At 41.9% G+C, this 25043-nt stretch overlaps 1 long non-coding RNA gene across 2 annotated transcripts; it reads left to right on the top strand.

Moving 5' to 3' along the window:
• Window positions 1-18550: 18550 nt before the first annotated feature.
• On the top strand, window positions 18551-23812 carry LOC103882802. 2 transcript variants are annotated; one of them, XR_004183297.1, is made up of 5 exons: window positions 18551-18709; window positions 18809-20071; window positions 20494-20617; window positions 22694-22795; window positions 23655-23812. It is a non-coding gene; the product is annotated as an uncharacterized LOC103882802 (long non-coding RNA). The 2 variants fall into 2 exon arrangements; XR_002520923.2 differs by having other exon boundaries at window positions 18559-20071.
• Window positions 23813-25043: the final 1231 nt, after the last annotated feature.

Raw genomic sequence — 25043 nt, 5'->3', positions numbered from 1 at the left:
AATTCTCTGTAACTAAACCTGTCATATAATCCTATTTACTTCTCTTGTGGATACTCCAGGAGCCCTCTTTAGCATCCAAAAGCCAGGAATTAGGAAAGACAATTTTGTAACTAGAGTTTGATTTTCAGAAGGATGTTACATGTTAGGGGTTTAAAACACTTGATGTTATGAAATAAAATTTCAGATTACCATAAATTATTTAACCAAAATGATGGCTTAGAAATGTAAAAAGCAAAAACCTTTCATAATTCTTCACAAATTTTGCTAAAGAGCAGATTAGTGCCTTAAGAGTACCTTGTTGTGCTTTTATGTCAATGCTAAATTTATAAAAAACCCTTTTTGAATTTAATTAATGTTCACACACAATTTTTTGGCAACATTTATTTTTACAATCCTTCTACAACTTGTTTGAACTTTTAGCTTTATCTTATGTAATTCAAAACAATTGTTTGACTCTAGGCAATAATTTATATTTCCATGCCTTCTTACAATCTTTTATTTAAAACACATTTGACTGTTCTTACACACCTTGTATGTAAATCTACTTCCAGTGGTTTCAATTACATGTTACAATGGTAACGTCTAGCAATTTTTACTTTAATGTAAAACCAGGTAAATTGTTTTAATTATGTGCTAGGTGCAGCCAAGGGTTTGGCTGCTTTCAGCATAATTAAGGGTGTGGTTAATTCCATTTGTCTTCAGGTCTTACCAATTGTGAAGCAAGGTTGAACTGTTCTAAAAAACCAAAAAAGCAGTTTATAACCTTAAAACATATAGCAAACTTAGTATCTGACCTGCATAATTTAGTTCACCTACTCGTATATTGATGACATTTGTGTTTTGCCAATAATCTTTAAGGCTGTTTTTATTTCTCAAAGAGTAACAGTCATGTGAACTAAAAGGTACACAGTTTTTATCTTCCCTTCAAAAAATATTTTATCCAAATGCTTATGATTTTTTAAATAAATTTATTAGAGCTCTTTTTTGTAGACATCACACACACAACACATATACAACCACACAGACAGGCAGAAGAAAACCCAGTCACCATAAGGTTTTTAATTTGCCAATTTCCTGATTGAATTACTGGCCTCTCATGCATGCATTAGAGTGGCAAGACAAAATAAAGAAAAAGAATTCAGTTGACTGAGAAAAAAACCTTTTCCCAGCAAAACAAGATCCCAGAAGAGAAAAACATAAAGGTTTTTAAAATATACCTATAATTTGGATATCCACTTTTAATTAAGTTGAGCACTCTTTAAGAAAATCCTGTTAAATTCCTTATTACCTGACTCTAGCAGTGCCAAGCAGCCAGTATTTCTGGCTTTCAAACTTTATCAAAGGTAACTTACCAGGTGCTCAGTGGGAAAAAAATTGAGGCAGTTTGTGAAGGGGAAGAGAATCTGCAAATGGCAAAAGTTACATGCTGATAGGAAACCAGAAGGGACTCATTCCTTAAATGGCAGAGACCAAAACAAAACATTGCCACGTGGTTACAGGTCATGCTCCTGAAAACATAAAACAAGATAGAGGCCTACAGCAAAATTTCCTAACAACCATAGAGAATGACGTACAAAGCACACCAGATTGGCCATAGCTCAAGACCAACCTCACAAATACCCTTTCACTTAAAACTGCAAAAAATATAAGCAGTGATTGTTGAGGTCCTAGCCCAGCAAAACTTTTTCTAAGAAAAAGAAGAAAAAGCCTGTTGCTTAAAAGTAAACTGCTGAGAGTGTGAATAAAAGGGGGGAAAAAAGGGCAGGGAAGAAAATTTTCATTCTTAGGCAAATGGATTCCTTCAACAGAGGAAAAAGCTTAATTGTTGTTGGATGAGGCTGGATCCCTTGGCCGGTGAAGGGGAAGACACCATGAATGCCTGGCATTTTCCAGCCCAGAGGAGACAGGGATGAGGAGCCGCCATTCACCTGTCTATCCCACATGTGCCTGGGGCTGTTGGGGTGGGGTGGTGCACAGTTTCCTCTACCCTTGGAGAAGTCCAAGGATGAAAATGCTTACAAGCAAAGGAGAAAAGGATTTTTGGTTTACATCTTACCCTTCCTCAAGCCCCACATCTAGACACCAAAATATTGTAGAACTTTTTCCTTCATCTAAAACTAGAATCTTATCACATGAACAGGAATGAATGAGCTAACAGTCACACTGAAGGGTGAGGAGTAAAGTTTATTGGGCAAAAAGGAAAAAGAAAAAAAAAACTGTCAGCAAAATGAGAGACACTCCTGTTAACAGGCCCCCTCCTCACATATTGACAAACAGCAGGTCACCACATAGCAACTGAAGAGTCCAGGCTCCTCCCTTGCCAAAAGGTGTGAATTTCTATGGCTCCAACTTCTTTTCCCAGTGCACAGGTGGAAATTATTCAGAGAGAAACAATCAGGAAAGGGTGGGCTTCATCTGAAACCAGCAGTCCAGGTTTTCAGCCTTCTTACTCTTTTAGGCTTGAAGGTAGAGTTTCGCCCAGGACCGTTGACTGTCCCCTGTCTCTATCACTCAAAATGAGAAAGGAACAGTCTTTTTAACAAATGGGGTGGAGAATACTGAACGTCCAAATGATAAAAAATAAAGGTAAACCTTACCACAAGTGTGAACTTAGAATGAAGTAAGACTTATTTTTTATAGCTATGGTAAATAATATTTTCTTGAATTTTTTTTCAGATGGCTTATTCTTGTCATGTAAAAATGCTCCTACTAATTTTTGTATGTTAATTTGGTGTTCTGCCACTTTACTGAATTTCTTTATTAATTCTAAAGATTTTTAGTGTAGTATTTAACTTTTGCTATATAGACAATTACGTGATCTGCAGAGACAATTTGACTTTCTCCTTTTTTATTTGGATGTCTTTTATTTCTTTGTCTTGCATAAATGATCTGACTGGGACTTCCAGTACTCTATTGAATAAAAGTAGTAAAAGTAGACATCATTGTCCTGTGGTTTGGTGATGCATGATTCAGCACGCCTGTGAGGCTGGCACTCCCCTACTGGAACACAATCTTCAGGTGGGCTTGGGCATCTTATACATAGATCTTGCCCATCGTTAAGGCTGTGACTCCTCTGCTTTGACCCAACTCACAGGAGGTGTTGATGAAGCCAGGACTTGTGTTGGACTGTAAAACTTATTTCTGAGTTTTTCCTAGTGTGTGATTAGGCCATAAAAGCCCAACTCCTGAATAATTTGACTCTTCTTTTTAGGCCATGACCACAGATGAAATTGTGACATATGTGGACCATACACCTAAGCAAAAGTGCCTGGGCTGGCCTACAAAGGGCATTTTACAAATCACTGGGACCAGCACCCAAGTGATGACAATTCTTTGCCTGATCTCTGCCTATAAAAAGCATTGCAGCTGACTGGGCGTGGTGGCTCATGCCTGTAATCTGAGCACTTTGGGAGGCCAAGGCAGGTGGATGACCTGAGGTCAGGAGTTCAGGACCAGCCTGGTCAACATGGTGAAACCCCATCTCTACTAAAAACACAAAAAATTAGCCAGGCGTGGTGGCGGGCACCTGTAATCTCAGTTACTCCAGAGGCTGAGGCAGGAGAATCGCTTGAACCCAGGAGGCGGAGGTTTGCAGTGAGCCAAGATTGCACCATTTGCACTCCAGCCTGACAACAAGAGCGAAACTCCATCTCAAAAAAAGAAAAAGAAGAAAAATCATTGTGGCTTATATCTAGGTCCATCATGTAAGTGATGTGACTCCCTTCTATTGCCTTGGCCCTGCACTTAATGGTGCATTGTAACACATAACGGTACTGCACCCAGGTGATATAACTGCATTTTGGGTTGTGCCAACAGGAAGCTTTGTAGCATATCACTTGACTCAGCACCCAGGTGATGTTTCTCCTCTCTTGCCTTGCCCTGACCACAGGGGAGATTGTGACATATTGCTAAACCCAGTGCCAAGGTGAGGTCACTTTCATACCTTGGTTTTGCACATAGCTGCCATTGTGACGCATGTCTAGGCCAGTTGGCCAGGTGAAGTCAGTGTCCGCACCTTACTAAGACCTGCCCACAGGGGGAGTTTTGATACATCACTAAAACCAGCATTCAGGTCATGTGACGCTTCTTCCAGGGTCCTGCCCACAAGAAAGTTTGTGACATCTCGCTGGACCAGCACCCACACAGATGATGTGACCTTCCTGCTTGTTCTCTGTCCACAGGTGATATTGTGCCATATATCTGAGACCAGATAAGAGAACTAATCCTGACTCTTAAACCTGGAGCCAGGTCATATGCAAGATGGTGACTCCCATTCCTGGAACTTTCCACCAGTGTTATTGTGACATATACCTTTGCCCAGCTCCTGAGTGATTTAATAATCCTGCCTAGGTGTAGCCCACAAATGAGATTTGGAAATTTACCTCAGCTGAGCATCTTGGTGATTTGACTCTCCTGTCTTAACAATATCCTCAGGAAGAATTGTAATATGTCTCTGGACGTACCATCTAGGGTACCTGACTCTCCTCTGCTGCCTGGACCCTGCTTGCAGTAGGGATTGTAGCATTTATAAGCACTGCATCCAAATGATACAACTCTCTTGCCTGGTTCTTTCAACAGGAGACATTGTGACATATCTCTGGGCCCATCATTTAGGTGATATGAGCCTCCTCTTCTATCTGGACACTGCCCACAAGGGGCATTATGCCATACATCTGGATGTAACCCCCAAGTTATGCAACTTTTCTGCCAGGAACATGCCTATATGGAGAATACTGGAAAATTTCAGACTCAGCATTTACGTTATTTGGCTGTCATTCCTGTTTCATTACCATAGAGAAAATTGTACATATACCTAGGCACAGCTCAGAGGCATGATAATGACTCTCATATGTAGATCCCACAAATAGGAGTAATTTTGACTCTCATAACTTACTTTAGAAACACAAGTGATTAAATCTCTTTCTGGTTAAGAAAAAAAAATTAAAAAAAACAAAAGTTTATAGCAGCCTCAGATGTTTTAGAAAGCCCTTGGCTTGTACAGGGTGTGTCATAACAGAACCCAGCAGAAAGGTGAAATTGTGAGTCTCATATGCACATCCAGCTGACAATAAGGACTGTCACCATCTCGCATATATGAAGCCAACTGTCACTCATGAAAACAGGACATGTGTGGTATTGTAAATCTTATCCTGGGAATATTCTGCCAGTGTGATTGTCGTATAAATCTTTGCCGAGCACTTGTGTGATTTGACTCTCCAGACTGGTTCCAGCCCACATATGTTATTGTGATCTCTACCTGGGCCAACTTCTAGGTGATGTGACTCTCTTGTCTGGGCCCTGCTTTCAGTAAGAATCATGACATATCACTAGATCCAGCACCCGGTCATGTTACATTTTCTCCTGAGCCGTGCCCGCAGAAATCATTGTGACATATCACTGCGTCAACCACTTAGGTGATGTAATTCTCCATATCACTGTGTCAACCACTTAAGTGATGTAATTCTCCTCATTAGAATGAGCCCTGCACCCAGTGGGGGATAGTAACATATGGTTGGGCCAGGCACACAGGTATGCTTTTGCTAGGTCCATGTCCTAAAGAGGGCATTGTGACAAATCTCTGAACCTATCACCTAGATGATGTTGCTCTCCTGCTTCGGTCCTGCTTACCTGGATAGTGACATATTGCTAGGCCAGGCACACAGTTGATGGTACTCTTTTGCCAGGGTCATGCCTCAAGGAGGACATTGTAACATATCTCTGGGCCTATCACGTAGGTGATGTGACTCCCTGCTCAAGCCCTGTCCACATGGAACATTGTGACATAAGGGTAGAACCTGCGCCTATTTGTTACAAGTCTCTTGCCTGGGGCCTGTCCTAAGAGAGCCTTGTTACACATCTCAGGACCCAGCATCAAGATCATGTAATCATGTGGCTCTTCTGCCTGCTTTCACCTCTCATGTTAGATTGTGTTATATACCTAGGGAAGCACCTAGGTGAAATGACTCTTCTCTTCTGCCTGAGCCCTGCCTACTTGGGACATTGGGCCATATATCTGAGCCCATGTCCTAAGTGATGTGACTCTTTTCTTCTGCCTGAGCCTTTACAATGGGGTGATGTGACATATTGCTAAGCCCAATACTTAGGTAATATGACTCTTCTTTTTGTCTTGAACCATGCCCGTGAAAAGGAATTTTTGACGTATTGCAGGGCCCAGCACCCAGAGGATGTTCCTCGTCTGCCTGGGTCCTGCTTAAAGAGAGAATTATGGCATATTGCTGGGCCCCTCACCTGATGGTGTAAGTCTCCTGCCTGTGCCACAGAAAGAGAAAGTATTTTTACATATCTTGGGCCCACTCTGTCGGTGTTTTCGCTTTCATCATTTGTCTGGGTTTTTTTTTTTTTTTCCACATTTGGGATTGTGCCATATTGCTGGGTCCAGCACCCAGTTAATGTAACCCTCATTTCTAGACCCCGCCTAGAGAGGGCACTGTGACATATTGTTTGCCACAGCACCTAAGTTGTGCTACCCTCTTGCCACTTTTTTTTTTCTACAAATGGAATTATGAAATTTACATTGCTTCAGTTCACAGGCATGATGATCAAACTTAAATTGGAATTCCAGCAAGAGTAGATCTTTTGCCTCTCATCACTATGCGTAGGGCAATAGGTAAGGTTATGAGTTGCATACTGTAGAAAGCTCACAGAAGGTTGCAACGCTAACTCATATTCTAAAATCTCCTTGGATGGTACACAGAGTTTCATAAGAGGGCCCAGCAAAAGGTTAAGATCATGACTGTTTATTACACATGCAGGTGAGAGCAAAAGTCACCATCCCACATTTACAAAGCCCACCGTTGAAGTACTGAATCTAACAAGTAAATAAAGTACAGAGATAATATTGTGATTTTCATACGTGGATCTTACTACAGGTGAGATGGTGACTTGTTTCTGTACCCAGATCACAGGCATAATAATGGGTCTCCTCTCTGAACCCAGCCTATAGGAGAGGTGTCGACTAATTGGGTTTAGGGCAATATGTAAGTTTGCAAGTCAATGTGAGCATGTAGACCTCAGAGTGGTTTGCAACTCTTATGCATGTTGTATAAAGCTTTCAGATGTTGTAGAGTGTGTCGTACAATGACCCAGAAAACACGTGAGATTGTAACTCTTATATACACACTAAGCTAACATTAAAGATGTCACCCTAAGAGATGAGGAGATTGTGTCATATCACTAGGCCTAGTACCCCAGTGTTGAGACTTTTTGGCTTAAACTACAGGTGCATTGGGATATATCGCTGGGTCAGAATCATAATAATGTGACTCTTCTGCTTGGACCCAGCCAACAGGGGATACTGTCACATATCTCTGGGCCTTCAGCTAGGCGATGTGTCTCTCTTGCCAGTGCCCTGCTCACAGGGGACACATATCTCTAGATATGGCATGTAGGTAATGTGACTATCCTCTCCTGCCTGGATCCTGCCCACTGAAGAAGTTGTGACATACTGCTGAGTGCAAAACCTAGGTGACATCACTCCCTTTATCCTGGACTCTTCCAGGAGAGGGAATTACAACATATTGCTGAGCCCAGCACCTAGGGAATGTGACTATCCTCTATTTTTTCAACCCTGCATACAGTGGGCATGATGACATATTATTTGGGACTGTACCCAACTGATATGACTCTTCTGACTGGGTCCTGTCTATAAAGGAGATTATACTGTATCCCTGGCTCAGTACCCAGTTGATGTGACTCTTCTGTCTTGTCTCTGTCCAAAGGTGAAATTGTGACATATACCTGGATTCAGCTCATATGCACAATCATAACTCTCATACCTAGACCCAGCCAGGGGCGATATTTCAACTCTTATAGCCAGTCTTACGGCCATGGGTAAAGTCCTAGATCTCCCACCTGTAAGAATTCACAGAAAAGTGTGCTGCTCAGGCATAGCATGTAAAGCCTGAGTGGCACAAAGAGTGTCGTAACAGGCACCAGCAACCAGGTGCTATTGTGACTCTTGGATGCACACCCAGCTGACACGATTATCGTTCTCACATGTAAAGAGAGCCTACCAATGAGATACTAAATCTCACACACATAAGCAGTTGAAGCTTGAAATTGTTACTCTCATACATGAATCTGATCCACACGGGGTTTAGTGATGTTTGAACAATGATTTAGCACACCTGTGGTGCTTTGACTCTCTTACTGGAACACAATCTTCAAGTGGGATTGGGACTCTTATACATGAATCTTGCCCATTGTTGAGACTGTGACTCCTGTACTTCGACCCAACTCATAGGAGGTGTTGACTTTTCATGCGCGAAGCCAGGACTTGTGTGACACTATGAAACTTATTTTTGAACATTTTCAAGTGTGTAATTGGGAAGTATGACTTTGCCCAGCATCTGAGTGTTTGGACTCTCCTTTCTAGGCCTAGAGCACAGTTGAAATTGTGACATACGTGGGCCAAGCACCTAAGCAATGTATAACACCTTCTTTGGCAATGCGACAAAGGGCACTTTTACATATCACTGGGACCAGCACCCAGCTGATGTGAAATCTTGGCCTGAACTCTGCCTACAGAGCATTGTGGCTTTTATCTAGATTCATCATGTAAGTGATGTGACTTCCTTCTACTGCCTTGGCCTTGCACTTATGGTGCATTGTGACACGTAACTGGGTACTGCACCTAGGTGATGTGACTCTTTTTTTTTCGGGGGGGGGGTCTGTCAATAGGAAGCTTTGTAACGTATCACTTGGCTCAGCACCTAGGTGAAGTTTCTTCTCTCTCGCCTTGGCCCTGACCACCAGAGAGATTGTGACATATTGCTGAACCCAGCACCAAGGTGAAGTCCCTCTCCTGCCTTTGTTCTGCACATAGGGGCCATTGTGACATATCCAGACCAATTGCCAAGGTGAAGTTTGACTCCTCTCCTGCCTAAGCCCTGCCCACAGGGGGTATTTAGATATATCACTGAAACCAGCATACAGGTGATGTGACTCTTCTTCCAGAGTCCTGCCCACAAGGAGGATTGTGGCATTTCACTGGAACAGCACCCACTCAGCTGATGTGACTTTCCTTTCTTCTGTCTGCCCACCGGTAATATTGTGCCATATACCAGAGACCAGATCAAAGGCCTAATAATGACTCTTGTACCTGGAGCCAGGACATGTGCAAGATGGTGACTCTCATCCCTGAACCTTTCCACAGGTGTTATTGACATATACCTGTGCCCAACTCCTGAGTGATTTAATAGTCCTGCCTAGTTATAGCCCACAGATGACATATTGACATATACCGGGGCCAAGAACCTTGGTGATTTGACTCTCATATCTTAACAGTGTCCTCAGAAGGGATTGTCACATATCTCTGGACGCATCATCTAGGTTATGTGACTCTCCTGTCCTGCCTGAACCCTGCTTCCAGTGAAGAGTGTAGCATTTCTAAGCACTGCATCCAAATGACATGACTCTCTTGCCTGGGCCCTTTTAACAGGAGTTATTGTGACATATCTCTGGGCCCATCGTTTAGGTGATATGACTCTCCTCTCCTGCCTGGACATTCTCCACAAGGGGCATTATGCCATAGAGCTGGGTCTAGCACCCAAGTTTTGTGACTGTTCTGTTAGGGCCCTGCCTGCAAAGAGAATGTTGGAATATTTCTGGCTTAGGATTTAGGTGATGTGGTTGTCCTGCCTGTTTAATAACTACAGAGGGGATGGTGACACATACCTAGGCACAGCTAACGGGCATGATAATGACTCATATGCGGACCCAGCTAATAGGAAAAATTTTGACTCTTATAACTAGGTTTAGGGACATGAGTGATGTAAAGGGGTCTCCTTCTGGTAAAAAGGTCGCAGAAGATTACAACACTCGCACATATTTTATAACGCTCTTGGGTTGTATAGAGAGTGTCATAACAGGGCCTAGCACATGGAGAAAATTGTGAGTCTCATATGCACACCAGCTGACAGTAAGGACTTTCACCATCACAGATGGATGAAGGCAACTGTCCTACGTGAAAACAGAATGTGTGTGGTATTGTAAATCTAATCCCTAAAATTTTGTTTCATCGTGATAATCATGTGATATAAATCTTTGCCTAGCACCTGTGAGATTTCACTCTTCAGACTGGTTCCAGCCTACATATGGGATTTTCATATCTACCTGGGCCAACCTTGAAGTGTTAAGGAACTCTTCTGCCTGGGGCCTGCTCTCAGTAAGAATTGTGACATCACTGGATCCAGCACCCAGCTGCGCCATTCCCACAGACATCATCATGACATGTCACTGTGTCAGTCACTTAGAAGACATAACTCTCCTCTCTGGAACGGGCCCTGCACAGAGCAGGATAGTGACATATTCCTAGGCCAGGCACACAGGTGATGATACTCTTGCCAGGGCCATGCCCAAAAGAGAACATTTTGACATATCAGAGGGCTTATCATGTAGGTGATATGGCTCTTCTTCTTGGGACCTGCCCACTTGAATAGTGACATATTGCTAGGCCAGGCACAAAGGTGATGGTACTCTCCTGCCAGGGCCATGCTCTAAGGAAGGCTTTGTGATATATCTCTGGGCCTGTCACCTAGGTGATGTGACTTCCTGCTTGGCCCTGCCCACATCGAGCATTGTGACATAAGCGTGGAACCTGCACCTAGGTGATGTAACTCTCTTGCTTGGGTCCTTTTCTAAGGGAGACTTGTGAATATCTCTGGACCCAGGACTAGTTGATGTGGCTCTTCAGCCTGGGTTCTGCCCACCTATGAAATCGTGACATATACTTAAAGAGGCACCTACATGATATGACTCTCTTCTTCTGCCTGAGCCCTGCCTACTGGTGACATTGGACCATATCTCTGAGCCCCTGACCTAAGTGATGGGACTCTCTTCTTCTGTCTGGGCCTTTATACTGGGAAGATTGTGACATATCGATAAGCCCAGCCTTCGGTATTGTGATTCTCGTCTTGTTGCTGAACACCACCCATGAACAGGACTTTTGCTGTATTTCAGGGCCCAGCACCCAGTTGATGTTACTCTGCATAAAGAGGGAATTATGCGTAAAGAGGTCATGCATAAAGAGGGAGTTACAGCATATTGCTTGGCCCAGCACCCTAATGATGTGACTCTCCTGTCTGTGTCAGAGCCACAGAAGGTATTTCGGCATATCTTTGGCCCATTTTGTAGGTGTTTTGGCTCTCATCACTTTGCTGGGTTTCTTCCACGTGTGGTTGTATCATATTGCTGGCTCCAGCCATCAGTTAATGTGAGCCTCTTTCCTAGGCCCTGCCTAGAGAGAACATTGTGACATATTCCTTGGCAAAGCACCTAAGTGATGTTAACATTCTGCATAGTTTTTTGCCCACAAATGGGATTATGACATATACCTTTCTTCAGTTCAAAAACATGATTATCAAGCTTACATTGGGATTCAGCCAATAGGAGATATTTTGTCTCTTACCACCAGGTTTATATCAATAGGTAAGGTCCTTCATTGCATAGTTGTACCAAGCTCACAGAACTTTACAACACTAACTCATATGATAAAAGCTTTTTGGGTGGCACAGAGAGTTTCATAACAGGGCCCAGCAAAAAGTTAAGATTGTGACTCTCAACTACACACTCAGGTGAAAGTAAAAGTTGTTACCATCCTACATTTACAAAGCCCGTTGTTGAGGCCCTGAGTCTAACATGTGAAGACAGCACAAAGTTGGAGTTGTGACTTTCATAAGTGATTCTGGTCACAGTTGGGATGATGACTCATTTCTGGACCCAGCTCACAGGCATAATAATGGTCTCATCCCTGAAGCCAGCCTATAGGAGAGACGTTGACTGTCATACCTGGGTTTAGGATATCTGTCCACCTCATAGGTTATGTAACTCTCCTCTCTGGAATGGGCCCTGCACAAAGGAAGGATAGTGACATATTGCAAGGCCAGACACACAGGCAAGAGTACTCTTTTGCCAGAGCCATGCCCAAAGGAGGACATTGTGACATATCTCTAGGCATTTCACCTAGGTTATATGACTCTCCTGCTTAGGCCCTGCCAACCTGGAGAGTGACATATTTCTAGGACAGGCACACAGGTGATGGTACTCTTTTACCAGGGCTATGCTTCATGGAGGACATTGTGACATATCTCTGGGCCTATCACCTAGATGAAGTGACTCCCTCCTTGGGCCCTACCTACATGGATCACTGTGGCATGAGCAGAGAACCTGTACCTAGGTGATGTAACTCTCTTGGCTGGGTGCTGTCCTAAGAGAGCCTTGTGACCTGTCCCAGGACCCAGCACCCAAGTGATGTGGCTCTTCTGTCTGGTCTCTGCCCACATGTTACGTTGTGACATATTCCTAGGGAAGCACCTATGTGATAGAACTCTCCTCGTCTGCCTGAGCCCTGCCTGCTGGGGACATTGGGACATATCTCTGAGCCCATGACCTAGATGATGTGACCCTCTTTTTCTGCCTGAACCTTCACAATAGGAGCCCAGAACTCAGAATATGTTATTCTCCTCTTTTTCCTGAACCATGCCCACAAAAAAAGGAATTTTGACCTATTGCAAGGCCCAGCATCCAGATGATGTTACTCTTCTTCCTGGGTTCTGCATAAAGAGGAAATTATGGCATATTGCATATTGCTTGGTCCAGCATTCTTATGATGTGACTCTCCTGCCTGTGCTGGCGCCACCGAATGTATTTTGACATATCTCGGGCCCATTATGTAGGTGTTTTGGCTCTTATAACTTGGCTGGGTTTTTCCACGTGAGATGGTGTCATATTGCTGGATCCAGCACCCAGTTAATGTGGCCCAATTTCCTATACCCTGCCTAGAGAAAGCATTGTGACATGCTGCTTGGCACAGCACCTAAGTGATGTTACCCTCCTGCCTAGTTTTTTGCCCACAAATGGGATTATGACATATACCTGACTTCAGTTCACAGGCATGATGATCAAACTTATATTGGGATACAGCAAATAGGAGATATTTTGCCTCTCATCATTACGTTTAGAGCAATAGGTAAGGTCCTGGGTTGCATATTTGTACCAAGGTCACAGAAGCTTACAACGCTAGCTTACATTGTATCAACTCTTTGGTGGTAGAGAGTTTCTTAACAGTGTCCAGCAAAAAGTTCAGATTGGAACTCTCGATTACACACACCCAGGTGAAATTAAAAGTTGTTACCATCCCACGTTTACAGTGCCCACTGTTGAGGTCCTGAGTCTACCAAGGGAATACAGCACAAAGTTGGAATTATGACTTTTATATGTGGATCTGGCCACAGGTGGGATGGTGCTGCAGTTCTGGACCCAGCCCACAGGCGTAATAATGGGTCTTCTCCCTTAACCTTGCCTATAGGAGAGATGTTGACTATCAAACCTGGGTTTAGGGCAACGTGTAAAATTGTGAGTCCATTTGAGCACATGGGCCTCAGAGAAGTCTGCAACTCTCATGCAGGTTTTATAAAGCCCTCAGATGTCATAGAGAGGGTTATACATTGGCCCTGCACACATGTGAGATTGTGACTCTAATACACACACTCAGCTAAAAGTTAAAGTTGTCACCCTCAAAGATGATGAGGTTGTATCATATCACTGGGCCTAGTACCCAGGTGTTGAGACTTCATTCCTCAAATTCCTTTCCATGGGTGCATTGTTACATATCACTGGGTCAGAATCACAGTAGTGCGACTCTTCTGCCTGGGCCCTGTCAGCAGGGGATATTATCACATATATCTGGGCCTGTCAGCTAGGTGATGTGTCTCTCCAGCTTGTGCCCTGCCCCCAGAGGACATTTGGAAATATCATTGAAACGAGCGTCTAGGTGATGTAACTCTCCTCTCCTGCCTGGGTCCTGCCTACGAAAGGAATTGTGACATATGGCTGGGTGCAAAACCTAGGCTGTATATGTCTCCTCTCTATTCTGGACTCTGCCACGAGAGGGGATTATTACATATTTATGAGCCCAGCAACTAGGTAGTGTGATTCTTCTCTTTTTCTTAAACCCTTTCTATAATGGGATTAGTGACATACTACTAGAGACTTTAGCTGGGTGGTGTGACTCTTCTGCCTTGTCCCTGCCCACAGGAGAAATTGTGCCATATACCTGGGTTCAGCTCACATGCACAATAATAACTCTTATTCCTGGACCCAGCCCGTAGAGATATTTTGATTCTCATAGCCAGTCTTACGGCCAAGGGTAAAATCCTGGTTCTTCCATTTGTATAAACTTCACAGAGGATTATGACACTTAGACATATTATATAAAGCCTGAGTGGTACAAAGAGTGTCATAACAGGGACCAGCAACCAGGTGAGATTGTGACTCTTGGATGCACATCCAACTGACACAATTGTCATTCTCACACATAAACAGAGCCTATGAGTGAGGTACTAAATCTCACACATAAAAAGCAGTCGAAGGCTGAAATTGTTACTCTCATACATGGATCTGACCCACAGTTGGTTTGGTGACGTCTGAACTATGATTCAGCACACCTGTGAGGCTGTGACTCTTCTACTGGAACACAATCTTCAACTGGGATTGAGGCTCTTACACATGGATCTTTCCCATTGTTGAGACTGTGACTCCTGTGTGTCTACCAAACTCACAGGAGGTGTTGACTCTCATACCCGAAGCCAAGACCTGTGTGGGACTGTGAAACTTATTTCTTTACCTTTCTGAGTGTGTGACTGGGACATATAACTTTGCCCAGCCCCTGAGTGATTTGACTCTCCTTCCTAAACCGAGACCACAGGTGAAATTGTGTGATGCATGGAACAAGCACCTAAGCAATATAAAACTCCTTCTTAGGTTCTACCTACAAAGAGAAATTTTACATATCACTGGGACCAGCACCCAGGTGATGTGAATTTTCTGCCTGAACCCTGCCTTCAAGGAGCATTGTGGCTTATCTCTAGGTCCATCACGTAAGTGATGTGACTCCCTTCTACTGCCTTGTCCCTGAACTTGTGGTGCATCATGACACATAACTGGGTACTGCACCCAGGTGACATGACTCTCCTTTTTGAGCGCTGCCAACAGGAAGCTTTGTAGCATATCACTTGGCTCAGCACCTAAGTGATGTTTCTCCTCTCTTGCCTGGGCCTTGACCACAGGGGAGATTTTGACATATTACTCAGCCCAGCACCAATGTGAGGTCACTCTCCTGCCTTGGTACTGCACATAAAAGCCATTGTGACATATATCTAGGCCAATTGCCTAGGTGAAGTGAGTCCCCTCCCTTGCCTAAGCCCTGTGCAAAGGGGGGACTTAGATATATCCCTGAAACCAGCATCCAGGTGATGTGACTCTTCTGCCAGGTTCCTGCCCACAAAGAGGATTGTGACATCTCACTGGACCCACATCCACCCAGGCGATGTGGCTTTTCTACCCTCTCCCTACCCACAGGTGATATTATGCCATATACCTGGGACCAGTCCTCTTATACCTGAAGCCAGGACATGTTCAGAATGGTGACTCTCGTCTCTGGACCTTTCCACAGGTGTTTTTGTGACATATACCTTTGCCCAGCTCCTGAGTGATTTAATAATACTTTCTAGGTCTAGCTCACACATGAGATTTTGACATATACCAGGGTCAGGCTCCTTAGTGATTTGACTCTCTTAACAGTGTCCTCGGGGGGGATTGTAGCATATCTTTATACCATCATCTAGGTTACGTGATTCTCCTCTCCTGCCTGAACCCTGCTTCCTGTGGAGATTGTAGCATTTCTAAGCACTGCTTCAAAATGATATGACTCTCTTGCCTGAACCCTGTCCACACAAAGCATTGTGACGTATCTCTGGGCCCATCATTTAGGTGATATGAATCCCCTCCCTTGCCTGGACACTGCCCACAAGAGGCATTGTGCCTCAGAGCTGGGCCTAGCACCCATGTTACGTGAATTTTCTGCCAGGGCCTTGCCTACAAGGGTAATATTGGAATATTTCTGGCCCAGCATTTAGGTGATGTGGCTGTCCTGTCTGTCCCAAAACCACAGAGGGGATTGTGACATATACCTAGGCACATCCACAGGCATGATAATGACTCTCATATGTGGACTCAGCCAGTAGGAAGGAGTGATGTCCTGGATCTTTTTCTGCTAAAAAGTTCACAGAAGCCTACAACACCCACACATATTTATAAAGCTTTTGGATTGTATAGAGGGTATCACAAGAGGGCCCAGCACACAGGTGAAATTGTGAGTCTCATTTGCACACCCAGCTGACAGTAAAGACTGTCACTCTCTCACGTAAATGAAGCCAACTGTCATACATAAAAACAGGACATGTGTGCTATAGTAAACCTCATTCCTGAAATTTTCTGCCAGTGTGATTATCATATAAGTTTTTGCCAAGTGCTTGTGTAATTTGACTCAAAAAGCTAGTTCCACCCCACATGTGGGATTGTGATATTTACCTGGGCCAACCTCTACGTCATGTAACATTTTTGCTGGCCCCTTCTCTCAGTAAAGATTGTGACATATCACTGGATCCAGCACCCAGGTGATGTTACATTCTTGCCTGCACCATGATGACAGAAATCATTGTGACATATCACTGTGTCCACCACTTAGGTGATGTAAGTCTCCTCTCTTGAATAAGCCCTGCATGCAGGGAGAATAATGACATGTGTCTAGGCCAGGCAGAGAGGTGATGGTACTCTTTTGCCTGGGCCATTCCCCAAGGAGGGTATTGTGACATATCTCTGAGCATATTACCTAGGTGATGTGACCCCCTGCTTGGGCTCTGTCCACATGGAGCATTGTGACATAAGGGTGGAACCTGCACTTAGGTGATGTAACTCTCTTGCCTGGGTCTTGTCCTAAGGTAGCCCGTGACATATCCAAGACGCAGCACCCAGGTGATGTGGCGCTTCTGCCTAGTTTCTGCCCACATGTGACACTGTGATATATACCTCGAGAAGCATGTAGGTGATATGACCTTCCTTTTCTGCCTGAGCCCTGCCTATTGGGGACATTGGGACACATCTCTAAGCCCATGACCTAAGTGATGTGACTCTGTTCTTCCGCCTGAGCCTTTACAATGGAGGGATTGGGACACATTGCTGAGCAGCACTTAGGTGATGTGACTCTCCTCTTTCCTGAACCAGGCCCACAAAAAGGGAATTTTAACGTATTGCTGGGCCCAGCACCCAGATGATGTCACTCTTCTGCCTGGGTCCTGCATAAAGAGGGAATTATGACATATTGCTGGTCCCAGTACCCTGATGATGTGACTTTCCTGAATGTGCCAGAGCCACAGAAGGTATTTTGACATATCTTGGGCCCATTCTGTAGGTGTTTTATCTTTTATCTCTTGGCTAGGTTTTTTTCCACATGTGGAATTGTGTCCTATTGCTAGGTCCAGCACCAAGATAACGTTACCCTCCTTCCGAGGGCCTGCCTGGAGAGGGCATTGTAACATGTTGCTTGGCACAGCACCTAAAGGATATTACGCCCCTGCCTAGTTTTTTGCCCACAAGTGAGATTATGACATATACCACGCTTCAGTTCTCAGGCTTGATAATTAAGTTTATACTGCAATTCAACCAATAGGAGATATTTGCCTCTCATAGCTAGGCTTAGGACAATAGGTAAGGTTCTGAGTTTGCATATTTGTACAAAGCTCACATAGTTTAAAACATGAGCATGTATTGTATAAACTTTTTGGGTGGTACAGAGAGTTTCATAACAGGGCCCAGCTGAATGTTAAGATTGTGGGTTTCACCACCTCTTATGATGGCGCTTGTCTTTCATGTGCATCTGATTCACATCTTTAACAGCTGTGTTCAGAGCTCCTGCTTCCTTTCAGTACAGAAAGGGCATTCCTCCCAGGAGCCCAGGCTTTACTCACCTCCTCTGTGAGGCTAAAGGCGAAAGTACTGCAGAGCTCAGAAGTTGCTTTTTAGAGAGGGTTTCTATGCACAAAACTGAGTCTTAGTGTGTGGATTGGTCTGAATTACATTTTGAATTTATTTTCTCTCCCAATGCTTGTAAATCTGGTCTTTGTAAAATAGTATCTGTACCTTTTTTGGTGGTGGCCATTCATTCCAGAAAGTCTGTATTGCTTTCCATGTGGATTTTCCAAGTTGCTACTGCTTGCTTTGGGTGTAATGCTCTAACATATGAAGGTGAACTTTTGTTATTGGTGACCTGGTGTTGTGTTTTTAACTAACTTCAATTCTCACAGTATTAATCATAATTCCAAGAAGACTATGTTATGATAATATTTATAGACTTTGAAAATCTGACATAAAGTCCCCTGTTTCAGCAGCAAGTAAACATTAATTTTTTAGGTTAGTGTTTTTAGAAACTTGTGCTAAACAACAATCTGATTATTGTTGTTGGACTATAACCCATGTATTATTATAGCAGCTGTCCACTCTCAGTTTTGTGTATATATAAACGTATCTTTATGTAATAATTTTATCTATAACTTTAAGATTTGTTTCTTATATTTTTCTTATTTTTCCAAACAGTGCTGGCATATTTTTAGATATATTACACAAAATGTACAACAAAATTCTAAATATTTATTTATTTATTTATTTTTATTTCTATTTTTTTTACTTTTCTTCTTCTTCTTCTTCTTATTATTATTATTATACTTTAAGTTCTAGGGTATATGTGCATAACGTGCATAAACATGGGAGCCAGCCAAAAAATGAGACTGCAAGAAGAGCCAGATTCTTGATGTTTAAAGAGCACCCTCTTCTCAGGGCAGAGGGAGATGGAGATGTAGGTAATTTAGAGGGGCACCACATGATTTTTTAGGGGAAATGAAAGAGCCCAAGGAACAAACAATTTTCCTGACACAAAATTCCTCTGAGATTATAGGGAAGAGGCAACAAACTGCAGGAAGGTGAAAAAAAGAAGTGCACTGCATCTCATGAGGAAGAGAAAACCCTCCAAATAATAAATAAGAAGTGTGTCTGGACAGGGTAATAAGTGGTAATTTCAAATTATATCATTCGAAGTGCATGTTCCTGGTTGCAGCTGGAGAGAGATCAGTATGTCAAAAGTCTGGACTTGATAAGCATTTGGCTGCTAAGTTGTGCCATAATTTAGCTTTTAAGCCTTTTTATTTATTGGGTGAACTGAGCTCTACATTTTCTTTTGCTGTTCAGTATAGTAAAAGTGTCTAGGTGTCTAGAGGCTGAACCTTCTTCTGAACAATGACTTATAAAAAATACTAATACCACAATAATTTTTTATATCCAAGGAAAGAGGAAGAATGTTTTATTTTTACAACTCAGATAATTACACATCATTCAGCACTACCCTTCATGATACATAGAAAACAGAAAATATATAAGTTATGAAGATATCTAGGTACATTAAACAGTCTCTACCCCACTTAGTCCTGAACAGAGAATTTTCAGTGTAAATTGGAGAAAGTTTTGGATTGAACCACTTTTTGAATATTCCATTAAGAAAAGTTCAGTTGAGCTGTTTGACTTAGACATCTTTGCACCTTCTCATCTTTATCCTTGTTATCTAGTCATCTATCCCATTATCTCCTATGCAGGGATGTTGTGGGTGCCTCACAATGTTTCTTCGCTTCTCGTTTTTTCATATGTATGACATTTCTCCTAGCTCTGAACTGGGCCAGCTACTTTTCCCCTCAAACTGAGCAGTGGCTGTGGGATAGATGTGGTTGCTCTTTCATCTTTTTAGATGACCCATTGTTTCTATCAAAATCCTAGTACAGTATTTGCTTCTATTCTAGGTGCAAAAATCAGGAAAAAAAATCCTACAAAGAACTTGAAAGATGCTATTTCAATAAATAACTCTTGAATTTCAGAGGCATATAACCCACATCTGTGACAGGATTTGCATTGCATCTTGGCTATGATGAAAACAAATATTTCATGTCTTAGAAGATGAAGATCGTACAATATATATATGGAATTCCTTGTGAGAATTCACTAATTGGTGAGAATATTTTGTGTTAGGTTTAAACCAGCTGCAGTGAAGCTGGTGTCAGGGAATGGAAAGTGGACTTTGAACAGAGCAGAAAGAGAAGAAAGATGCTCTGCTGCAGATCAGGAAAAAGCAGGGGGTGAAATGTTACAAATTCTAGAACTCAGAGAACTGAAGGTAATTACTTCCTTTTCACATTGTGAAACAATTTAACCTGTAGTAAAATATTCATAACATTAGATGATAATTACCATCTAACCATATTGAAGTCTACAGTTCAGTTATTTGAAGTATATTCATGTCATTGCATAATTATTGTCTGCTAAATGTCTTCTCTCAAGTCTTTCTTAAAGTCATGAAATGTAAATGATGAATCCATGGATTAACAGTGGAAAGCCTGGAAGTCCAATAGCCAGGAAGTCCATAGCCAGGAAGATATGCTATCTGTCAGAGTCCCCATAGCATGAAAATGAGTTTGCCCTGGAAAGGGAAAAAACAGCTTTTTGCCCTCAGATTTCTCACCTTCTTCTCTTCCCATCTGAACCAAGGATTCAGGTCCATTTGTATGCATACAAAGAAAAGGGGTTTATCTTTTTCAGGAATTAAAACTGACCTGCAAGACGTCTTTTCTTAATGGAGATCTATAGAAGCTGAAGTCCAAAAGGTGACAATGAAGCTCGGCAATTGCACAATCTACAGATAAAGAAAGATTGCCAAGGAAGAGTAAGATATTCATTGACACAAATACCGTTGTATGAACCATGTCCCAAAGAAAGTAGACAACTGTAATGTCCTTGAGAATATTTTCTGCAATATTTGTGGCAAATTCAGTGGAGATAAAATTGAGTTTTTTCTTCCTGCTTTGTTAGTTCAGTCTTCATATTTTCTTTTCCTTCCTATATTCTTGTTTATAATTTTTTAGGGGGAAGAAAAGTACTGGTACTGGCATTGTTCAATTTAATGCTTGGGTCACCTCTGGATTCATTATCACACTCTTAGATTTTGGTCATATTACATTGTATTTTTCTGCCATATGAATAGTCTTTTTAAATTAATTGTGAGATGCTGATTAATAATATTTAGCAATGAATTAAAGCCTAGTAGCATTTATCTTGCTGCAGAAAAGATGGGAGTCTACTTCTGGGGTATGGCCAGGGTTCCTAGCACACCTGGATGCCCTCTATATAGTCAGCCCTCTATATACTCAGCAATTGAGGTCATCAGTGCAGGCTCAGCCCCTACAAAGACCAGGGTACTTCCTGTCCATCTCTATTGCTGGTGTGTAACTCTTCTGGGTTCCAACCAAAGCCAGTGGACTTCAGAGGGGTCTGATTGGCAGACCCTCAATCCACTTCGTTTCCATCTAATCCCATGCATGTGTGCAAAAGCTGCTCTGCTTCTTTGCATCTCAGTCATCCCTTTCAGAATCCAATGATGAAACTCAGGGAAATGGGCTCCAAATGTGAGGCTGACCTTCTTCCTGGGCTTTCTTCTTCTCCATCTCAGCTTCATGTCCGTTCACTTCTGTGTTAGCAATCTGATGAATTAAATTATGGGTTTTATATACTGTCTGGTGTTTCCTATTGTTCTCACAGGAGATCAGAAACTTCAGATGCACTCGTGTCTACTCAAGAGCAGAATGCTTCCTTAGATTCCTTCTGGACTCAGGTTTTGTGTTTCTAGTTTCCAAGGGCACAGCAGAAGTAGTGATGTCCTCACTAGCTTTTCACTTGCATTAAACTGTGACCTCATTTAGGGTGAGGACAGGACCCTGTTCCCATTTCAGCTTTAGCACCTCACAACACACTCCTTGCTTGAGGTCACTCCAGGTAGCATGTGTTGAAGGATGGCCTGGGTGGTCAGAAACAAGTACATTAACTTTCTCTTTAAAGTGTTATTGTTCCTGTTTCCTAGAGTTCTTGGAATTTTACACGTCCTTCATATGAAATCAAGTATCAAGTGAGATCCTTAGAATGAGAACCATGAATCAAGTAGTGTGAAGGCAACACAGCAAACCTACCTTTTTAGGCCATTTTCTTTTTCTGCACTCATCTCTGTGAACCGAATCTTGTTAAAGTTGCTCAACACCAGGGTGGATGATATGCAGTTGTCACCAATTTTCAGGACATAACACCCTGACTAAGTAGCCATTTAGATCATTTCTAATTCAGTATATGTGCACAGCACTCAAATTAGCCTTATCTCTCAATAAGGATCTTTAAAGTTGATGATAAGAGTTCCGTTCCTGAATTATGGAAATGTACAGTAGTGAACTGCAGGGTTAATGACACCATGTTCAGGAAGGATCTCTCTAAGACTGATTGTCAGGATTTTGGCATTAGCCTCTGATGGAGAATCAGGTCTCCCACGGGAGGAGTAAGATGAGTAGCGATCCCTACTCCATCCTGATGGAGTTAGTTTTGATGAGTTGGTGAGGTCTGGTTTTCCACACTAAGCTAAAATGAGCTTTTGCTGTGTCAAGCACAAGGCTGACCCCAGAAGCAGACATAGTAAATCTCACAGAAGCTTGTAATAGTCCTTACTTACTGAAGAATAGGACTATCGAGCTATTATGATGATTTGGAAATAACAGGTGACTTGCTAGGAGGCCAGAGTGTGATTTTTCTTTGTCCCTCAATGGAGGGTGTCAATTCTTCCTCCAGTTGTGAGGATCATTTGCTTCACTTATGGGAAGGTTGGCAGAGGACCTTTGAATGATGGCCTTCAGATGTCAGAAGGGAAGAGAGAATCCCACATGGGCTAGTGAATCATGTGCATGTATTTCCCTTCTCACCTCAGGAAGCTGAGAATGAAAGAACGTGAGTGAGCAGAAAACAAGAGACAGCTGTCAGAGGCAGAGGGAAATGTAAAATTGATTATGGAAAAAAAACACAGCTACATGTGAGTTCAGAAATTGAACACCAGCCTCTTGGGAAACCTCCATTGAAGTGTTTTGTTTTCAACCTTTGTACAATGTTTAGACACAGTTAACACAGAAATAGAAACAAATGGTCAGAAGACATATATAAAGAGAGAGATAATTCACACAAGGGAAAACAAAGTACCTTAGGATTTACCAGTGACCAAAGCGTGTGAAGCAGGGAAACATCTCCTGACCCCAATGCAGGTCAGATTGTGTGGAATCTAGGTTCATACTAGCCTTTCTAGGGATTGTGTGAGTTTTTGTCATCCTTAGAAAAGCACATTGTTGTAGGATCAACCACATTCTTCAAACTGACCGTGCCTGTTGAGAAGCCCAGCTTTTTCTGCCCTGTGAAATATGGCAAAGACATTAATACAATGAGAATAGAGCTTTATGATAAAAGATGACAAGTGAAGGATGAATTAGGTACATATTGAGAATAAGCAAGAAAATTGTCAACTCAGAAACCATCAGGCATTAAGTAAAGCAGGAGGAATCATTATAGCAATACCTTTGATCATACTGTACTTTTATAACCATGTGAAAAATGTTTTCTATATATAGATTTACATAGGGTACAGTTATGAGATAACAGGAACATTACAGATTATTTAAAATCATACTGAAAATGGTGCTTTATCTGATGAAAGTGATTCTAAACCATAGGACAATGATTTAAGACATTCAAGAGCTGCAGTGGCCGGTAGAGGATTACTATAGATGAGAGTTAAGGAGCCTTCCTCCCCACAGTTATGGAATCTTTCAGTGCTGATGCAGATGATTCCACAACACTTGGACTCTCTCAACATATGATTTTTCATGTGTTGGCTTTTTCAGATCATGCCTTCTGCAAGAAAGTCTCTCGAAGAATCCTGTCTCCCATGGAAGGAGTCAGACAAGGAGCGATCCCCTGCCTCCCAGATGCTCCATTTTGATTTAGTTGTGAACTTGTTAAATACTATAAAAAAAAGTGTTCTGAACTTGTTAAATCAAAACACGGTTTTTTTTCTTTGATATAAGGTCGCACATCACAAAGCATTTACTCAGTTGTTTCTAGCTTTTAGTACTGGATATTTGTATGTGCCTATGAAAGCTCAATAGGCTCAGACATGCCACTTCTTAACTTCTACAAAAAGAGTGTTTGGAACCTGTTTCATCAAAACGCATGTTTAATTCTGTGATATAAAACAATACATCACAAAGCGTTTTTACAAATGGCTTATTTCTAGTTTTTAGGGCTGGATATTTCTATTTTTATGCAAAAGCTCAATAGGTTCAGAAACATCACTTCTTAGATTCTACAATAAGCCTGTTACAAACTTGTTGAATCAAAACAGTTTCCATTCTGTAATATAAAATAGCATATCCCAAAGCATTTTCACAAATAGATTATGTTAGAACTGGATATTCATATGTCTCTGTAAAGGTTCAATCGACTTTGAAATGTCACTTAGATTCTACAAAAGAAGTGTTTGAAACCTATTTCATCAAAATGCAGGTTTAATTCTGTGATATAAAATAGCACATCACAAAGCATTTTTACAGACAGAATGTTTGGGTTTTAGGGCTAGATATTCATATTTTTTTATAAGGGCTCAATAGGTTCAGAAACAACTTTTTAGAATCTATAAAAAGAGTGAGTGTTTTGAACTTAAATCAAAACACAAGTACAATTGTGCTATATAAAATAGGAAATAACAAAGTGTTTTCACACATAGCTTGTTTCTAGTTTTTAGGGCTGGATTTTTGTATGTTGCTATAAAAGGACTCAATACACTCAAATATGTCACTTTTTAGATTCTACAAAAAAAGCATTTGGAACCTGTTTTATCAAAATGCAAGTTCAATCCTGTGACATAATACAGCATATGACAAAGCACTTTCACAGATAGCTTGTTACTAGTTTTTAGGCCCAGATATTCATATTTTCTTATCAGGGCTCAGTAGGTCAGAAATGTAACTTCTTAGATTCTACAAAAATCATATTTTGACCTTATTGAATCAAAACACAGGTTCTATTCTGTGATATAAAATAGCACATTACAAAGCATTTTCACAGATAGCTTGTTTCTAGTTTTTAGGACTGGATATTGATAAGTTTCTATAACAAATTAATAGGCTAGGAAATGTTCCTTCTTAGATTCTACAGGAAGAGTGTTTGGGACCTGATTTATCAAAATTAAGGTTCAATTCTGTCATATAAAACAGCACACCACAAACAGTTTT

The sequence above is a fragment of the Papio anubis genome, chromosome 4 (assembly GCF_008728515.1).
Source record: "Papio anubis isolate 15944 chromosome 4, Panubis1.0, whole genome shotgun sequence".
Taxonomy (NCBI): Eukaryota; Metazoa; Chordata; class Mammalia; order Primates; family Cercopithecidae; genus Papio; species Papio anubis.
This window is presented reverse-complemented; position numbering and strand designations above follow the sequence as displayed.